Source organism: Balaenoptera physalus (genome assembly GCF_965194825.1).
Source record: "Balaenoptera physalus genome assembly, chromosome: 12".
Taxonomy (NCBI): Eukaryota; Metazoa; Chordata; class Mammalia; order Artiodactyla; family Balaenopteridae; genus Balaenoptera; species Balaenoptera physalus.
Genome location: NC_138897.1, coordinates 57,778,682 through 57,797,972, shown reverse-complemented (window position 1 = coordinate 57,797,972; position 19,291 = coordinate 57,778,682).

Sequence of the window (19,291 nt, the reverse complement as noted above, 5' to 3'; positions counted from 1 at the left end):
CAATATATATATATTTTTCTTTTTTCTCTTTTTGTGAGTGTGTTGTGTATGCTTCTTTGCGTGATTTTGTCTGTATAGCTTTGCTTTTACCATTTGTCCTAGGGCTCTGTCTGTCCATTGTTTTTTTGTTTTGTTTTTGTATAGTTTTTAGCGCTTGTTATCATTGGGGGATTTGTTTTTTGGTTTGGTTCCTCTCTACTTTCTTTCTTTCTTTTTATTATTACTTTTTAATTTGTTTATTTTTAATAATTTATTTTTATTTTTTACTTTAATAACTTTTTTATTTTATTTTATTTTTTCTTTCTCTCTTTCTTTTTTTCTCCCTTTTCTTCTGAGCCGTGTGGCTGACAGGGTCTGGGTGCTCCGACCAGGTATCAGGCCTGTGCCTCTGAAGTGCGAGAGCCGAGTTCAGGACATTGGTCCACCAGAGACCTCCCGGCTCCACGTACTATCAAACGGCGAAAGCTCTCCCAGAGATCTCCATATCAACGCTAAGACCCAGCTCCACTCAGCGACCAGCAAGCTACAGTGCTGGACACCTGATGCCAAACAACTAGCAAGACAGGAACACAACCCCACCCATTAGCAGAGAGGCTGCCTAAAATCATAATAAGGTCATAGACACCCGAAAACACACCACTGGACGCAGTCCTGCCCACCAGAAAGACAAGATCCAGCCTCATCCACCAGAACACAGGTACCAGTCCCCTCCACCAGGAAGCCTACACAACCCACTGAACCAACCTTAGCCACTGGGGGCAGACACCAAAAATAATGGGAACTATGAACCTGCAGCCTGCAAAAAGGAGACCCCAAACACAGTAAGTTAAGCAAAATGAGAAGACAGAGAAACACACAGCAGATGAAGGAGCAAGGTAAAAACCCACCAGACCAAACAAATGAAGAGGAACTAGGCAGTCTACCTGAAAAAGAATTCAGAGTAATGATAGTAAAGATGACCCAAAATCTTGGAAATAGAATGGAGAAAATACAAGAAATGTTTAACAAGGACCTAGAAGAACTAAAGAGCAACAAACAATGATGAACAACACAATAAATGATATTCAAAATTCTCTAGAAGGAATCAATAACAGAATAACTGAGGCAGAAGAATGGATAAGTGACCTGGAAGATAAAATAGTGGAAATAACTACTGCAGAGCAGAATAAAGAGAAAACAATGAAAAGAATTGAGGACAGTCTCAGAGAACTCTGGGACAACATTAAATGCACCAACATTTGAATTATAGGGGTCCCAGAAGAAGAAGAGAAAAAGAAAGGGACTGAGAAAATATTTGAAGAGATTATAGTTGAAAACTTCTCTAATATGGGAAAGGAAATAATCAATCAAGTCCAGGAAGCACAGAGAGTCCCTTACAGGATAAATACAAGGAGAAACACGCCAAGACACATATTCATCAAACTATGAAAAATTAAATACAAAGAAAAAATATTAAAAACAGCAAGGGAAAAAAAACAAATAACATACAAGGGAATCCCCATAATGTTAACAGCTGATCTTTCAGTGGAAACTCTGCAAGCCAGAAGGGAGTGGCAGGACATATTTAAAGTGATGATAGGGGAAAACCTACAACCAAGGTTACTCTCCCCAGCAAGGATCTCATTCAGATTCGACAGAGAACTTAAAACCTTTACAGAGAAGCAAAAGCTAAGAGAATTCAGCACCACCAAACCAACTTTACAACAAATGCTACAGGAACTCCTCTAGGCAGGAAACACAAGAGATGGAAAAGACCTACAATAACAAACACAAAACAATTATGAAAATGGTAATAGGAAGATACATATCGATGACTACCTTAAATGTAAATGGATTAAATGCTCCAACTAAAAGACATAGACTGGCTGAATGGATACAAAAACAAGACCCATACATATGCTGTCTACAAGGGACCCACTTCAGACCTAGGGACACATACAGACTGAAAGTGTGGGGATGGAAAAAGATATTCCATGCAAATGGAAATCAAAAGAAAGCTGGAGTTGCAATTCTCATATCAGACAAAATAAACTTTAAATAAAGACTATTACAAGAGACAAAGAAGGACACTACATAATGATCAACAGATCAATCCAAGAAGAAGATATAACAATTGTAAATATTTATGCACCCAACATAGGAGTACCTCAATACATAAGGCAGATGCTAACAGCCATAAAAGGGGAAATCGACAGTAACACAATCATAGTAGGGGACTTTAACAACCCACTTTCACCAACGGACAGATCATCCAAAATGAAAATAAATAAGGAAACACAAGCTTTAAATGACATTAAATGAGATGGACTTAATTGATATTTGTAGGACATTCCATCAAAAACAACAGAATACACTTTCTTCTCAAGTGCTCATGGAACATTCTCCAGGATAGATCATATCTTGGGTCACAAATTAAGCCTTGGTAAATTTAAGAAAATTGAAATCGTATAAGTATCTTTTCCGACTGCAACGCTATGAGACTAGATATCAATTACAGGAAAAAATCTGTAAAAAATACAATCACATGGAGCCTAAACAATATGCTACTAAATAACCAAGAGATGACTAAAGAAATAAAAGAGGAAATCAAAAAATACCTACAAAACAAATGACAATGGAAATAGTACTGCCCAAAACCTATGGGATGCAGCAAAATTAGTTCTAAGATAGAAGTTTATAGCAATAAACTTCTACCTCAAGAAACAAGAAAAATCTCAAGTAAACAACCTAATCTTACACCTAAAGCAATTACAGAAAGAGGAACAAAAGAACCCCAAAGTTAGCAGAAGGAAAGAAATCATAAAGATCAGATCAGAAATAAATGAAAAAGAAATGAAGGAAACAGTAGCAAAGATCAATAAAACTAAAAGCTGGTTCCTTGAGAAGATAAACAAAATTGATAAACCATTAGCCAGGCTCATCAAGAAACAAAGGGAGAAGACTCAAATCAACAGAATTAGAAATGAAAAAGGAGAAGTAACAACTGACACTGCAGAAATACAAAGGATCATGAGAGATTACTACAAGCAACTATATGCCAATAAAATGGACAACCTGGAAGAAATGGACACATTCTTAGAAAAGCACAACCTTCCAAGACTGAACCAGGAAGAAACAGAAAATATAAACAGATGATTCACAAGCACTGAAATTGAGACTGTGATTAAAAATCTTCCAACAAACAAAAGCCCAGGACCAGATGGCTTCACAGGCGAATTCTATCAAACATTTAGAGAAGAGCTAACACCTATCCTTCTCAAACTCTTCCAAAATATAGCAGAGGGAGGAACACTCCCAAACTCATTCTACGAGACCACCATCACCCTGATAACAAAACCAAAGATGTCACAGAAAAGAAAACTACAGGCCAATATCACTGATGAACATAGATGCAAAAATCCTCGACAAAATACTAGCAAACAGAATCCAACAGAACATTAAAAGGATCATACACCATGATCAAGTGGGGTTTATCCCAAGAATGCAAGGATTCTTCAATATACGCAAATCAATCAATGTGATACACCATATTAACAAACTGAAGGATAAAAGCCATATGATCATCTCAACAGATGCAGAAAAAGCTTTTGACACCTTTTCAAAAATTCAACACCCATTTATGATAAATACCCTCCAGAAAGTAGGCATAGAGGGAACTTACCTCAGCATAATAAAAGCCATATATGAAAAACCCATAGCCAACATCATTCTCAATGGTGAAAAACTGAAACCATTTCCTCTAAGATCAGGAACAAGACAAGGTTGTCCACTCTCACCACTATTATTCAACATAGTTTTGGAAGTTTTAGCTACAGTAATCAGAGGAGAAAAAGAAATAAAAAGAATCTAAATCAGAAAAGAAGAAGTAAAGCTGTCACTGCTTGCAGATGACATGATACTATACATAGAGAATCCTAAAGATGCTACCAGAAAACTACTAGAGCTAATCAATGAATTTGGTATAGTAGCAGGATACAAAATTAATGCACAGAAATATCTTGCATTCCTCTACACTAATGATGAAAAATCTGAAGGAGAAATTAAGGAAACATTCCCAGTTACCATTGCAACAAAAAGAATAAAATACCTAGGAATAAACCTACCTAAGGAGACAAAAGACCTGTATGCAGAAAATTATAAGACACTGATGAAAGAAATTAAAGATGATACCAACAGATGGAGAGATATACCATGTTCTTGGATTGGAAGAATCAACATTGTGAAAATGACTATACTATCCAAAGCAATCTACAGATTCAATGCAATCCCTGTCAAACTACCAAGGGCATTTTGCACAGAACTAGAACAAAAAATTGCACAATTTGTATGGAAACACAAAAGACCCCGAATAGCCAAAGCAATCTTGAGAAAGAAAAACAGAGCTGGAGGAATCAGGCTCCCGGACTTCAGACTATACTACAAAGCTACAGTAATCAAGATAGTATGGTACTGGCACAAAAACAGAAATATAGATCAATGGAACAGGATAGAAAGCCCAGAAATAAACCCACACACATATGGTCACCTTATTTTTGATAAAGGAGGGAAGAATATACAATGGAGAAAAGACAGTCTCTTCAATAAGTGGTGCTGGGAAAACTGGACAGCTACATGTAAAAGAATGAAATTAGAACACTTGCTAACACCATACACAAAAATAAACTCAAAATGGATTAGAGACCTAAATGTAGGGTCAGACACTATAAAACTCTTAGAGGAAAACATAGGCCAAACACTTTATGACATAAATCACAGTCAGATCCTTTTTGACCCACCTCCTAGAGAAATGGAAATAAAAACAAAAATAAACAAATGGGACCTAATGAAACTTAAAAGCTTTGCACAGCAAAGGATACTATAAACAAGATGAAAAGACAACCCTCAGAATGAGAGAAAATATTTGCCAATGAAGCAACTGACAAAGGATTCATCTCCAAAATTTACAAGCAGCACATGAAGTTCAATGTCAAACAAACAAACAGCCCAATCCAAAAATGGGCAGGAGACCTAAACAGACATTTCTCCAAAGAAGATATGCATATTGCCAACAAACACATGAAAGGATACTCAACATCACTAATCATTAGAGAAATGCAAACCAAAACTACGATGAGGTATCACTTCACACCAATCAGAATGGCCATCATCAAAAAATCTACAAACAATAAATGCTGGAGAGGGTGTGGAGAAAAGGGAACCCTCTTGCACTGTTGGTGGGAATGTAAATTGATACAGCCACTATGGAGAACAGTATGGAGGTTCCTTAAAAAACTAAAAATAGAACTACCATATGACCCAGCAATCCCACTACTGGGCATATACCCTGAGAAAACCATAATTCAAAAATTCATGTACCACAATGTTCATTGCAGCACTATTTACAACAGCCAGGACATGGAAGCAACCTAAGTGTCCATCAGCAGATGAATGGATAAAGAAGATGTGGCACATATATACAATGGAATTTTACTCAACCATAAAAGGAAACGAAATTAAGTTATTTGTAGTGAGGTGGATGGACCTAGAGACTGTCATACCGAGTGAAGTAAGTCAGAAAGAGAAAAACAATCACTGTATGCTAACACACATATATGGTATCTTAAAAAAAAAAATTGGTTCTGAAGAACCTAGGGGCAGGACAGGAATAAAGACGGAGAGGTAGAGAATGGACTTGAGGATACGGGGAGGGGGAAGGGTAAGCTGGGACGAAGTGAAAGAGTGGCATGGACATATACACACTACCAAATGTAAAATAGATAGCTAGTGGGAAGCAGCCACATAGCACAGGGAGATCAGCTCGGTGCTTTGTGACCACCTAGGGGGTGGGATAGGGAGGGTGGGAGGGAGACGCAAGAGGGAGGAGATACGGGGATATATGTATATGTATAGCTGATTCACTTTGTTATACAGCAGAAACTAACACACCATTGTAAAGCAATTATACTCCAATAAAGATGTTAAAAGAAAAAAAAGAATGTGCCGAATGAGAGGGTGTTTGTACTGCCAGCTTTGGGTGGAGGTAACATGGGAAAAGAGAGAGCACAGAAGACCCTGCAGCAGAGGGGCGAATGCTGATGGCTGGGGAGGAGCCTCCCCTGCTTTTTTTACACCTGGATGGTGGGGACCCCCCCACCCCCGAAGGAGAACTTGGTTACTTACATATCCCCTGAGCTCTCCCCGACCATCTAATAAGCACCCAGCATTGTAAGGTTGGGGATACTGTGACGAGACAGGATAAGGTTTCTGACCTTTACGAGCTTACAGCCCACCAGGCAGGGAGAGCAGGTGGGTGAGGGTAGCAGACATGTAGACGATTCCAAGTCAGTAGGTAAGTGCTCCTAGCGGGGAAGGGCAGGCTCCGAACACAGACTGCAGGGCGCTGTCAGGAAGAACTTCCCAGAGAAGCTGCCCTGGGCTCAGGCCTGGAGGACCGAGGGGAGAAGGATGAAGAAGAGAGAAGAGAGGGGGTTGGGGAGAGGGAGCATGAGTGCACACAAGGCCTGCAAGTGTTCTGGAGGGCCGGGTGCACACAGGCCAGCCACCGTCAGCAAGGCAGACAAGAAGAGCTGCCCTGTCACGTTTGAGTGTGGTCTCTGTCCTGTAAATGATGGGACTCAGGAAAGCAGGGACGTGATCAGATGGAGGTGGGCGCTTTGGAGTGGGATGAGCCTGTGGAGGGAGCCTTGAGGAACCCGCAGGGGCTTCCAGCTGAGAATGGAGGAGGGAGGAGGAAGGGGTGAGTCGGGAACATTCTCTTTGTGGTCCACTAAGTAGCTGGAGGGAGAGTATCCTCATGTCCCCACTTGCAAAGGAAATTGTCTTAGTCAGCTTAGGCTGCTGTAACAAACTACCACAGACTGCATGGCTTAAACAGAAATTTCTTCTCTCATAGTTCTGGAGGCTGGAAAGTCCAAGATCAAGGTCTGGCAAGGTTTGGTTTCTGGTGAGATCTCTCTTCCTGGCTTGCAGACAGCTGCCTTCCTGCGATGTCCTCACACAGTAGAAAAGAGAGAGAGAGGGAGATTCCTCTTATTATAAGGTCACCAATCCTATTGGGTTAGGGCCCCACTCTTAAGCCCTCCTTTAGCCTTAATTATCTCCTAAAGGCCCCATCTCCAAATACTGTCACGTCAGGGGTTAAAGCTTCACCATACACATTACATGGGACACAACTCAGTCCCTAGCAGGTGTTTTCCTCTAGAGCCAGGCAGTGCACCCAGGCCAGAGATAGTCCAGGCTTCCCCCGATCTCAGGCCACATGACCAGGCAAAGGGCCAGGGCTCTTCTGGGCTTTGAGTTGGGCGCTGGGAGCATCTGCCTGGATCTGAAGTGACTTAATGCCCCAGGGATGCTAAATGACATTTCGAAGCACTGACCTTTCAGAGCTGACGGGACCCAGGCCCTGCAGCGGGCGTGATGCTCGTCATTAGAGGCGATCGACCTGCCTCGGTGGTGCCTGCTGGCCGAGAGTGCCCGTTCTGCTGCTTGTGTCCTTATACGAGGTCACTTCAGCCCCAGGGAGAGGAGAGCGTTCACACCCATTATCTCACCAGCGGCGTGGTGGACGGAATGCCTCTCTCCAGGATGGGCTCAGATGTCAGCCTGTAAAAACCTATCCAGAGGTTTGGGACCCAACAGACTTGCCCTGGGTTCCTGAGCCTCCCCACGTTGGGTGGACGGAAGTTCCTGAGCTGCCAGCAGACTTGCTTCAACCACAGAAAATTCCCCTTCTCAAGGCTCCCGCATCTCCACTCACTGGTTCGGTGGTACCTTTGGCATCTGGGAGTGGGGACAGTGTGTTAAGCAAGGGAGAGAGTGAGGCAGTGGCAGAGAGTGTGGAACAGATGCCCGTCCCTCTGGGGACCTGCAGGCCTGCGTAACCTAGCCAGACCCCATTTGGGGAAGTAGCCCACCTCGAAAACATAAACTGTTTTTCTATTGGAAAGGAATACAAGCACTTTATAAAAAGTTAGAGGGCTTCCCTGGTGGTGCAGTGGTTGAGAACCTGCCTGCCAATGCAGGGGACACGGGTTCGAGCCCTGGTCCAGGAAGGTCCCACATGCTGCAGAGCAACTAAGCTCGTGCGCCACAACTACTGAGTCTGCTCTCTAGAGCCCGTGAGCCACAACTAGTGAGCCTGCGAGCCACAACTACTGGAACCCGTGCACCTAGAGACTGCTCTGCAACAAGAGAAGCCACTGCAATGAGAAGCCCACACGCCACAACAAAGAGTAGCCCCTGCTCTGCAACGAAGAGTAGCCCCCGCTCGCCACAACTAGAGAAAAGCCCGCGCGCAGCAACGAAGACCCAACGCAGCCAAAAATAAATAAATAAATTTATAAAGAAAAAAAAGTTAGAAAATATGGCAAAGGATAAGGAAGAAAAAATTGTCCACAATCAAACTATTCAAAGCCCCCACTCTCATGATCATATGATATCTTGTTCATATTTTAATCTATGATATTTTTGTTTGTTTCATCAAGTTTTAACCATGTAATAAAAATAATTTTATCCTGGATTTTAGAATTTTCAGTTAATATAAGCATTTTAAAAGTTATCACAAACTTTGTAGACTTTATTATCATTGCCCTTTTTTAACTTCTTGAATTAAACTCAAATTGCTTTTATTTATTTATGTTTTTGCAATTTAGTAATGTAAATGTTTCAGGCAATGATTTTTCCTTTGGGAAAAGTCTGTTTGGGCAGTAGTGTATATTTACTAATAGTACTTTCTAAATTTTCTGTGTCCTCAATTTATATCTCCTATTTCACTTGAGTTGTTTATGAAGTATTTTTAAGCTTTCTAAATGGCAGGTTTTTATTCATTGAAGATCATTTAAAATGGCCAATATTCAAATTGGTAGATATATTATTCCACTTTGCTGTGCATCTTCAGTTGTTAACTATTTAATTAATGTGTGTTGAACATCTTTGTACATGAATTTCTTTACCTAGAACATGAATTCTAGTGCTAATCGCCCTTAAGGGAACTAAAGTTGATTCTTGGGGGTAAAATAAATCTTACTCCTTTAATGGATAAAGCACAGATATAAATGCAATACATAAACATATAGTGTATCTTGGACTTACCTGGTGGCACAGTGGTTAAGAATCCGCCTGCCAATGAAGGGGACATGGGTTCGAGCCCTGGTCCGGGAAGATCCCACATGCCGTGGAGCAACTAAGCCCGTGTGCTACAACTACTGAGCCCGAGCGCCACAACTACTGAAGCCCGTGTGCCTAGAGTCCATGCTCCACAGCAAGAGAAGTCACCGCAATGAGAAGCCTGCACACCGCAACAAAGAGTAGACCCTGTGCGCTGCAACTAGAGAAAGCCCTCACAGCAACGAAGACCCAACGCAGCCAAAAGTAAATAAATTAAAAAAAACAACATATAGTATATCTGTGGTATAAAATGTACTGATACATACTATCTCCAGCTATATAATTGTTTTATCCTAATTATCCCTTAGAAAAAAATACAATCTATGAAGTATCCACAAAAGAAGACTTTTATAATCCAATTCTCACTTTGAACATTTAATGAGTAGTATTGTTAAGAACACAAGCTTTTTTTTTTTTTAACATCTTTATTGGAGTATAATTGCTTTACAATGGTGTGTTAGTTTCTGCTTTATAACAAAGTGAATCAGTTATACATATACATATATCCCCATATCTCCTCCCTCTTGCATCTCCCTCCCTCCCACCCTCCCTATCCCACCCCTCTAGGTGATCACAAAGCCCCGAGCTGATCTCCCTGAGAACACAAGCTTTATAATCAAACAGGAATGAGCTGTGTGACCTTGGGCAAGTCACTTCACCTCTCTGAGCCTCAAATTTCTAACCTGCAATATAAGGATTTTAATCTACTGTATCAGCCAGGGTTCTTGGTTATAAATAACAGGGATTTATTCTGACCAACTGAGGTACAGAAAGACTTTTCTAATGGGATTTGAGTAGCTCAAAGAATCACTGAGAAGGCTGGATCAAACCAGGCTCAGAAAACATGCTGGAAACAAGGGACGATCCATCTGCCCTACTGCCTCTGGAATCCAGATGTTGCTACCAGGGCTGCTGCTGGAACAAATTCTCCCTGTCTGCTTTCTTTCTGCCACTTATTCCTGATTAAAATCTGATGGTTATACCAGGTCACATGTCCATGTCCTGGTTGCTGGGGGTGGGGGGTGGAATGGGGGAGGAGAAAGCAAGGGTCTGGGCTTTGCAGCAAAGGGTCTGGTCAGCAGTGCGAGAAAGGGAACCCAAAGCTCGTAGAGGGAGAACCTCCCCACACCTGAGAAGGGGGATCAGATGCTGGGCAACCAAGAACACAAACGTCAAAAGGTTTCAAGATGTCTTTTACACCACTTTAGAGGGTCTTTGGGAGGATTACATGAGCTGATGCATTTGGGAAGAACTCAGTAGATGGAGGCTGTTTCTACTATGTAACTATTCTTCGTTATAATTCAACTCCTGGCAAAACCCGTCTCCTGGAGTCAGCCCTACCACCTCCTCCACGTAGCCAATCCTGCAAAGTCCAGAGCAAGTCCACGTTCATCAATAACCCTCTCCAGACTCAATTTCTCTTCATCCTACCTTCGCACAGCCCTTTTCTTCCATTTAGTACTTAATTAGATATGGTCTCATCTTTCTCTGGAATTTTTTCCCCTAGGTGTGTATCATTCTCCTACATGGAGCAGGTCACTCAGCAAAAGGAGGTCGCTGGTGGCAGCGTTCAACCTCCCCACCCAAGGGCTCAAGAGCCTGTTTTCTCTGTGACCTTGAGGTTGTTGCCTTTTCTTTGGTCCAGTGCCATCCTTGGTGGTGAGCTCTGTGTACATATATCCTTCATTTGTCCACGTGTTCATTCTTCCAACATGTATTTATTGATGGCACAGGTGTAACGATTGAGGAAACAGAAAAAGACACCTGTTCTCAGAAGGCCTGCAGTCCATTGCAGGGAGTGTATTGTTTCCTTGCTGTCTTGTATTTCCAAGAGCAGAAGTCAGACCAGGCAAAAATCACGATGCGATTGAGGCTGCGTTCCTTTCTGGAGGGCTTAGAGGCGATTCCATTTCCTTGTCTTTCCTGGCTTCCAGAAGCTGCCTGCATTCCTTGGCTTGTGGCTCCCTTCCTCCGTCTTTAAAACCAGCTAGGATGCATTTCTCTGTCGTCACATCCCCTTCTTACTGACTACAGCACGAGAGGTTCTTTTTAAAAAAAAATTTTTTTTAAGGATTTGTGTGATTACATTGGGCCCACCCAGATAATTCAGAGAATCTCCCCATCTCCAGCTCCTCAATGCACCTTCAAAGTCTCTCCAGGCATGAGGATGTGGGCATCCTTGGGGGCCGTTTTTCTGACAAACACAGGTATGTGCACAGCTAACTAGTTCAATGTTATGAGATGTTCAAATAAGGAACCCTGGGGGTTTAGAGGAGAGAGGGGCCACCTGAACTGAGAGGAGGGAGTGGAGAAGGCAGAGGGGAATGGGGATCCTTCAGGTCCGTGAGCCATTTTTGACCATAAAGCTTTTTGTAGAGGGGTGAGCAGATATCGGGCACAGGAAGGTAAGTTACAGACATCCGTTTCCTGATTTATACTGATTCAGAAGATCTTTTCTTAGCCACTGTTACCTTTCACCTCACTCATGGGATGATGCTACTTTAGGGGTTCCAAGCAGTATCTTTTGGTCTTGAGCCCAAGGAGCTGTGACCTGGTGGAATGGCCTCTTACATCTTCATGAACAGCTCTTAAAAATCAGGTGGGCTTCTCAATTGTCTCTCTTCACTGGAAATTTTTCTGGGCCACCTCAGGAAAGTCTCCTGATTTTCCAACCTAAACATGAATCTTTCTTAATTCTCTGGTTATAGACAGCATCTATCTATCTAAATCTATCTATCTATCTATCTATCTATCTATCTATCTATCTATCTATCTGTCTATCATCTATCATCTATCTATCTATCTTCTATCTATCATCTATCCTCTAACCACCCAGGTCCTTACCCTGATTACATTTTCTAGCTTACTTGCTTTCCTGGAATCTCTAAAAATGTATTCTTAAAGCCTGCTCTATTTTTTTGGGGGGGATTAATTTTTATTGGAGTATAGTTGCTTCTATTTTTTTTCCCCCAATAATTCCTGGACTTATTCCTGGAACTCCCTCACTGCAGACAAATTAGAGAAGAGACCAGTTCCTTCCACTCCAGTGTTATCGACCACACCTTAAAGGGGGGTCTCAGAGAGACTTGTCCCTTATGCAGAGCCAGACCAGAACGAGGGGCCGAGCCTCTCTGACTCCAAGCTTGTGTCTCCTCAACTCTGCAGAGCTTACCCACTACTCCCGACAGGAGCTCCCACACCAGGACACACACACACACACACACACACACACACACACCTGTTTAAAGAATAATGCAGTACGTAGGAGTTCCATATAGGATGCTGGGAGTGCCACAAGACCACACCTGATTAAACGCCCAGTGGCTGGTGCAGACAATAGGAAACTGAGAGAAGGAGAAGGCACTGCGGGGGGCCAGGCTGGGAAGAGGCGGGAAGACACAAGTGATGGAACAGCGATGGCGAGATTGGCTCATTCCAGGGAGCCGCACATATCACAGCTCTTCAGCACAGGCCCAGAGTCCCCAGGGGTGACTTTCTTTTTCTCTCTTTCTTTCTTTTTTTAATTATGTGTAGGTATCATGCAATTGGGGTTTTTTTTGTTTTGGTTTTAATATTTATTTATTTATTTATTTTGGCTGCGCCGGGTCTTAGGTGTGGCATGCAGGATCTTTAGTTGCAGCATGCGGACTTCTTAGTTGTGGCATGCATGCGGGATCTAGTTCCCCGACCAGGGATTGAACCTGGGCCCCCTGCATTGGGAGTGTGGAGTCTTACCCACCGGACCACCAGGGAAGTCCCCCCAGGGGTGACTTTCAATTTGATCTGTAGCCTCCAGAGCTTGGGGGCTGCATTGCTGATATGGTCCAGGGTCACACACGCTGGTGGACCACGTGAGACCCTTCGGAAAGTCCCAAGTGGCTGCCAGATTGTCTGCGAATTTCAGCTCCTGCTGTAATATTTGTGTTGATACCTGTGATAATGGTGTCTATCTCCTTGGACATTAGATGCATACCAGCTCCCTCCTGAGGGGCCCTTCCAGCTCCTTCGAGCTATTTCCATTTCCTCCCTGAGGCTGGGGGCCTCCACACCTGCACACAATGAGCAAGACCCCCATCTCCTTGCCCAGATGGTGGGAGACAGCTTCTGTCTTTCAGTTTGAGAACAGAGATGAGTTGCTTTTTTTAGCTTTGCATGGGAAAGTCCAAGGAAGTGGGGAGAAAATGGATCCGCCAGGAACCTTTCCCAGCGTGGCTCTCCTCTCAGCCAACAGACAAGGAGTCAAGAGGAGAGAAGGGAGGCGGCGAGGTCTCGGCCACTCCATTAAACGCCGGCGACTTTGAGGTCCTTCCTGGAGCCGCCTGCTTATTAGGGACAGTGGAGAAACCATCCTTCTTAGGAGGGCAGATGTCCTTTGCCTGCGACAGGCCAAGAGGAAGGACGAGAAAGGAAGAGATGAGAGATTCGTTGTCTTTGGGAAACAATGAACCCCATCAGCAAGGCCCCGCGGCGGCTGCCGTGGGCACCGAGCAGGATGGGAGGTGGCCCAGAGCGCAGGGCCGGGGTCCAGCCACAGGGGATGGGAGGAGGCCCAGTAAGACGGACAGAGAGGAATTCCCTGGTGGTCCAGTGGTTAAGACTCCGAGCTCCCAATGCAGGGGGCGCGGGTTCAATCCCTGGTTGGGGAACTAAGATCCTGCATACCAAAAGGTGTGGCTGGGAAAAAAAAAAAAAAAAGATGGACCGAGAAAGTGTGACAGCAGACGGGAGGCAGGCCCAGCGATCAGTCGTCTTCAAAGGGAGGGACAGGCACAGCAGGGAGGTTGGCAGAGCGGGGAGCCCCCGGGCAGTGTGTGAGGTGTGCAGGGGGTCAGGGAGCCCACAGTCAGTAACGGGCCCCCGCTGTTGGGATGAAATCAGGGACCAGGCTCTCAGCCTGAGGAAAGGGACCTTGTAGCAAGACAGGAGGAAATGAGGTGTCAGGCAGGTGACTCTGGCCTGGAGAGACAGCTTGACATATTGGAGTGGGACTTCAGGCAGACCTGGGCTCAAGTTCCGATTATGATTCTTATCAGCTGAGTGAACCGGAACCAGTTACTGAGTCTCTCTTACTTCGGGGTGCCAATCCATAGGTTACTGCACGGGGGCAGTTGTATTCAATCGTATTTAAATGTCCTGTTTGGGGAACGATGCTGACACCCCAAGACATGGATGGCAGCCAGGGAGAGCCGGGGAAGCTGGGGGCTGAGCGGTGTGGGCCACGCCCCCTCTTCCCCTTGACCCCCTCCAGTAAAGTCTCCAGTAGTGTTGCTGACCCGGTGAATGATTTGGTGTGAAGAGATCTTTTGGGATAGCCAGAGGAAGGCGTACAACTGTGCCAGGGTTGGTGTGGAGTAAAGAAGCAGCATTACACTTGAATAGGGGGTTGGGGCCTCAGCTGACTTCCCAGGTTCAGGCAACAAAGGGCTCAGTGATACAGACTCCTTGCAGGGCACCTGCAAGAAGTCATAGTGTCGGGCTTCCCTCGTGGTGCAGTGGTTAAGAATCTGCCTGCCAATGCAGTGGATGCGGGTTCGAGCCCTGGTCCGGGAAGATCCCACATGCCATGGAGCAACTGGGCCCGTGAGCCACAACTGCTGAGCCTGTGCTCTAGAGCCTGCGAGCCACAACTGCTGAGCCCACGTGCTGCCACAACTAATGAAGCCCGCGCGGCTAGAGCCCGTGCTCCGCAACAAGAAGCCACCGCAATGAGAAGCCCGTGCACCGCAATGAAGAGTAGCCCCCGCACACAGCAACTGGAGAGGGCCCACGCACAGCAATGAAGACCCAACGCAGCCAAAAATAAATAAATAAATAAATAAACAAATAAATATATTAAAAAAAAAAAAAGTCATAGTGTCACTTGTTAGCCAGGGAAGCTGACCCAGGGTTAGATGGGACCCCTCTGTCTGCGCTTTAGGTTTAAGGAGGAGCTTCAGGCACTAAAAGGAAGCAGAGGCCCAGATACTGCCCTGGGTCTGGGTGGGGTGAGTCAGGTCAAGGATGACCTGGTGCTGAAGGCCCCAGGACCGGGCTGCTGGGTAGTCAAGGGAGGGCTGGGCGCAGGGCAGGGCAGGCTTTGCCATCTAGAACGGCATCGTGGTCTTCAAATGCTGCTTCCAATCTTTCTTGAATTTGACTGATGCCAGACTGAGAAAAGAAATTATGACTACTCAAAAATGATTTTAATGTTCACGTGTTGAAGCCAAACCTCAGGGTTTAAATAAACAGCTCAGGAATCTCTGTTGCTCATTCAGGGGACAACACGGCAACGTTGTATTTTTCCCTCTTATTTATTTAAAACTCTTGTTTTTGACTAACCTGGCGTTTCTTTTAACCTGGCAGCACATCCATGTAAAATACTGAAACATAAACGGAGGTAAAGCTCAGAAAGAAGAATGTGTGAACAATTTTGTACATTCGTAGCGTATAGACTTCCAAAAGCTGACCTACAGAAGTTGAAGGCTTCTCTTCTCCACCCGTAAACATTTGAAACTTTTTCCTTTGATAAATACCTGACATAGAAAATTAGGAGTACTGACCATTTACAACTTTATATTTCCTTGAATATAGATGCACCCCAAACACAATTTTCTCCCTCCAGGGACATTTTGAAAGATGCACCGTCCATTGGAGAACTGGATGGAATCATTCGCTCTCCTTTCCCTGACATGTTCAGTTCAGGTGGTGGGGACCTCTTCCTGGGGGTGGGGCATTGGGGGGGTTGGATGTGAGGCCACCTGATGCCACCGGATGACAAATGCACAAAAGCACCTGGCTTTGAATTCCTTTTGGAGGGGTTGAAAAATGAAACATCTCCTTTCAGTTAAAAATCCCCCTTTAGGGTTGGAAACTGTCTCAGAGTGTGCCCTCACCTCCCATGGCCGTGGTTTCCATGGCAATGCTGTGGGTGTGGATGGAGAGCAGGGCATCCCTCTCCCAGCAGAATGCTTGTTTCTGTCGGAGCTTTAGGACGCTGTCCAGGTTCCCCAGGCACAACCTGGAGACAGGAACCTTGTGCAAGTGCCTTTTGTAAGAGTGTTCCTGGGTGCGTGGTGTGGAGACAGCCAAGGGAAGATGATATGAAGCCAAGTCCTGCAGCATCTGTGAGCAGGGCAGGTGCACCTCCATCCGGGTCCTCCTGCTCAGGGCTCAGGGGATGGAGTGTTTGCTCTCCTGCGTCTGGCTAAGGGCCGCCTTCGGGATTGCAAATTCCCAGGCACTCCCCTCATGCAGGCAAAGTGGGCTCCGGCATCTGAGGGGCCCCCAGTAGAGGTGGCAGTGCCAGCCATGGGCAGGGAAAGCGCTGGGAAACAGTCATCGAAGGGAGATGCTCAGTGATGGCCGTGCAGTCCCAACAGTGAGACAGCCTTATCCTCTTTGTTACTGGTAAGTCTCTTCTTGTCTCCAGAAGTTTCTCGCTTGTTTCAGGATATGAACAAACTACCTCTTGTTAATCCTGATGAGAAACTGCTGACACAAGGTTAGCTCCCACCATTTGATTCTGCTGTCTTGTCATTGCAGGAGAATTCAAGACGGCTCTGGCCATCGGGGGTTTTCTCTCTTCTTCTTGGAGAAAATTCATGCAAATTGGGATGAGCTACCTCTGGCCCTGGTTCCCTGTTCTGTCTCCTCTTTCAGGGCTCGGCTGGGGATGTTGGTGATCTGCTCCAGCTTACCTTTCTGCTTTCATTTCACACCACTCTTCCTCTGTAGTCATGTTTAGTGCCTCCAGCAAAGCTGGATAAGGCACCTACTCTGTGCCTAACACTGTTTCTGGCCTGGAGAGACAAACAATAGGGATGCCATTCCTGCTTCCAAGGAGCTGGTGGCCCAGAATGGAATACAAACAAACAAACAGGTGATAACACTGGTGAGGAATAAGTGTTAGGTACCCAAGTGCAGGGTGCCAAGGGAACGAGCAAATGGGATGCCACCTGGGCTTGGTGGGCTAGGGATGCTTCCTGGAGGAAAGGACATTTAATTGGAGACGTAAAGGGTGAAACGTCATAAGCCAGGAGAGGGGTGGGGAGGGCGGGAAGCACGCTCCAGACAGCATGAGTAAAGGCTGAGGCGAGAAAGGAAAATTCATGTGATTGAACGATAGAAAAATGAGCCAGAAATTGAAAGCTAGAAGAGGTAGAGGTGGGCCTGGGTGAACAGGCAGAGGCCGGCTCTCCCAGCACGCGGTAAGCCAGCTCAGCGAAGATGGGAACCACCAGCAGCTCTGCATTATCACGTGCTCCCTCACCCTGTTCCGGTGCCCCAGTAATTCCAGGTGATGCATCTGCCATCCCAGGCCTCACACTGCACTGCGCTTGCCTGTTTCTTTGTGTGTCTCTTGCATCTGGGCTGTGAGCAAGCTGAGGCGGGACCATCCCTGCACCTCCGGCAGCCCCTCAGCCTTGCAGAGCAAATGCTGCCCATCTGGGGTTGAATGAACAAGGCAAAGCCCCCATCCTCACAGGATGCCCACGGGCTGGCTTGGTCTTGCCAATGAGCTCACTGGAGATGGTTTGGGGTCAGCTTAAGGTAGTTGACAAGAAGGGGAAGAGAATGCAGAGGCAGAGAGGGACAGAATACTGAGAGATGGAGAGAACTAGAAAAGGGAAAGAAAATAGAAGATTTATCTCAGCATTGGGGGCTTCTTGGGGAAAGGGAATACAAGTGCAGTTCGTACTACAACTGGAAAAGAACCACAGCAGATCACCTTCCAAACAAAAGAATACAGAAGGGAAACAGCGCACAAAAGAATAATGGGCTGAGTCAAGGTAAAAAGGCTATAACCGAGGCTGAGTGATGGTGGTGCCTTGAGTCCCTGCCCATCAGATAAGAGCACGACTCCTCGGAGTCCTCCAAGCAAATCAGAAGGGTCAGTACCCGCTGCAAAACTGTGGTTTGCTTTTATGGCTTTAATTAAATTGAATTAACTGTAATAACGAGGGCTTCTGTTTGCCTCACTCTCCAATTCAAGAGGGTCTATTTTAGCTGTTGAGCAGAGTGGTTGTGAGCTGAAAATCAGAGCTGTGTGCATTTGTTCTCATTTTTTCTTGTACTGGAAGGGCAGGCCAATCTTTTAAGAGCCAAATTATCGTCACAGGAATGGAAATGAGTTACACATGGCAGCCCTGAGTCCTTAATCCTGTCACTTCTCCACATCTGTGAGTCCCACGGCATTGGCCAGCAATCTGGGTAAAGTGCAGCGTTTGGATGCCGGAGACCCAGGTCTCTCCCTTTACTAGCTGTGAGATCTTGAGCAAAACCCTACAGAACAGCCTTAAATCCATAAAACGGGAATGATGGCAACACCTACTTCTCGGGGTTATTTGGGGATTAAGTGTTCCACATGACAGCATAAGCCATGCCTGGTATTCAGCAAGTGCTTAATAGGTGCTGCCAGTGACACACATTTGTGAAAAGTCCACAAAATCCCTCTTGTTCTCGGAGGGCTGAAAACAAGAGTCCGTTGCTAGGGAGGTAAAGCCTCTGTCTCCCCTTCTACCGCTTGCCGGTGCCTTTGCTGTTAATCCCGAAATAAGTGCTCATTTGCTCCGGGGTTGAAAGGGACGGTGCGGGCAGAGCACTGCTCTGTCCCCCCAGCTCGTCCCTCTCACTCCTTGGCTGAGCTGACACTCACTGTTGCCCCACGATGACAAGACTCTCCCTCCCTGGACCCCTGGTGTCTGTCTCTCTCCCCCGTGATCACCTCCTGGGTCTTACCTGCAGCTTCTTTTCTAGCTTTCCCTTGAATTTATTTGTATATATTTCAAAATGATCATCATCACAGTAAGTCTAGTTAACATCTGTCACTACACACAGTTACAGAATTTTTTTCCTTGTGAAAAGAACTTCTAAGATCTCCTCTCAGCAACTTTCAAATATGCAACACAGTGTTATTCGCTACAGCCGCCAGGCCGTGCATTACATCCCCAGGATGCATTTATTTTGTAACTGGAAGTTTGTACCTTTTGACTCCCCTCACTTCCTGGTTCCACGCCCTCCGGTGAAATCAGCCTGCTTTGAACTTCACCGGAGGTACATCCTCAATCCTTCTCCACATCTGAAACGTAAAAGCCCTGAACACTGCAAGTTTTTTCATATCTCATAATTCGCATGAGGCCATTATAAC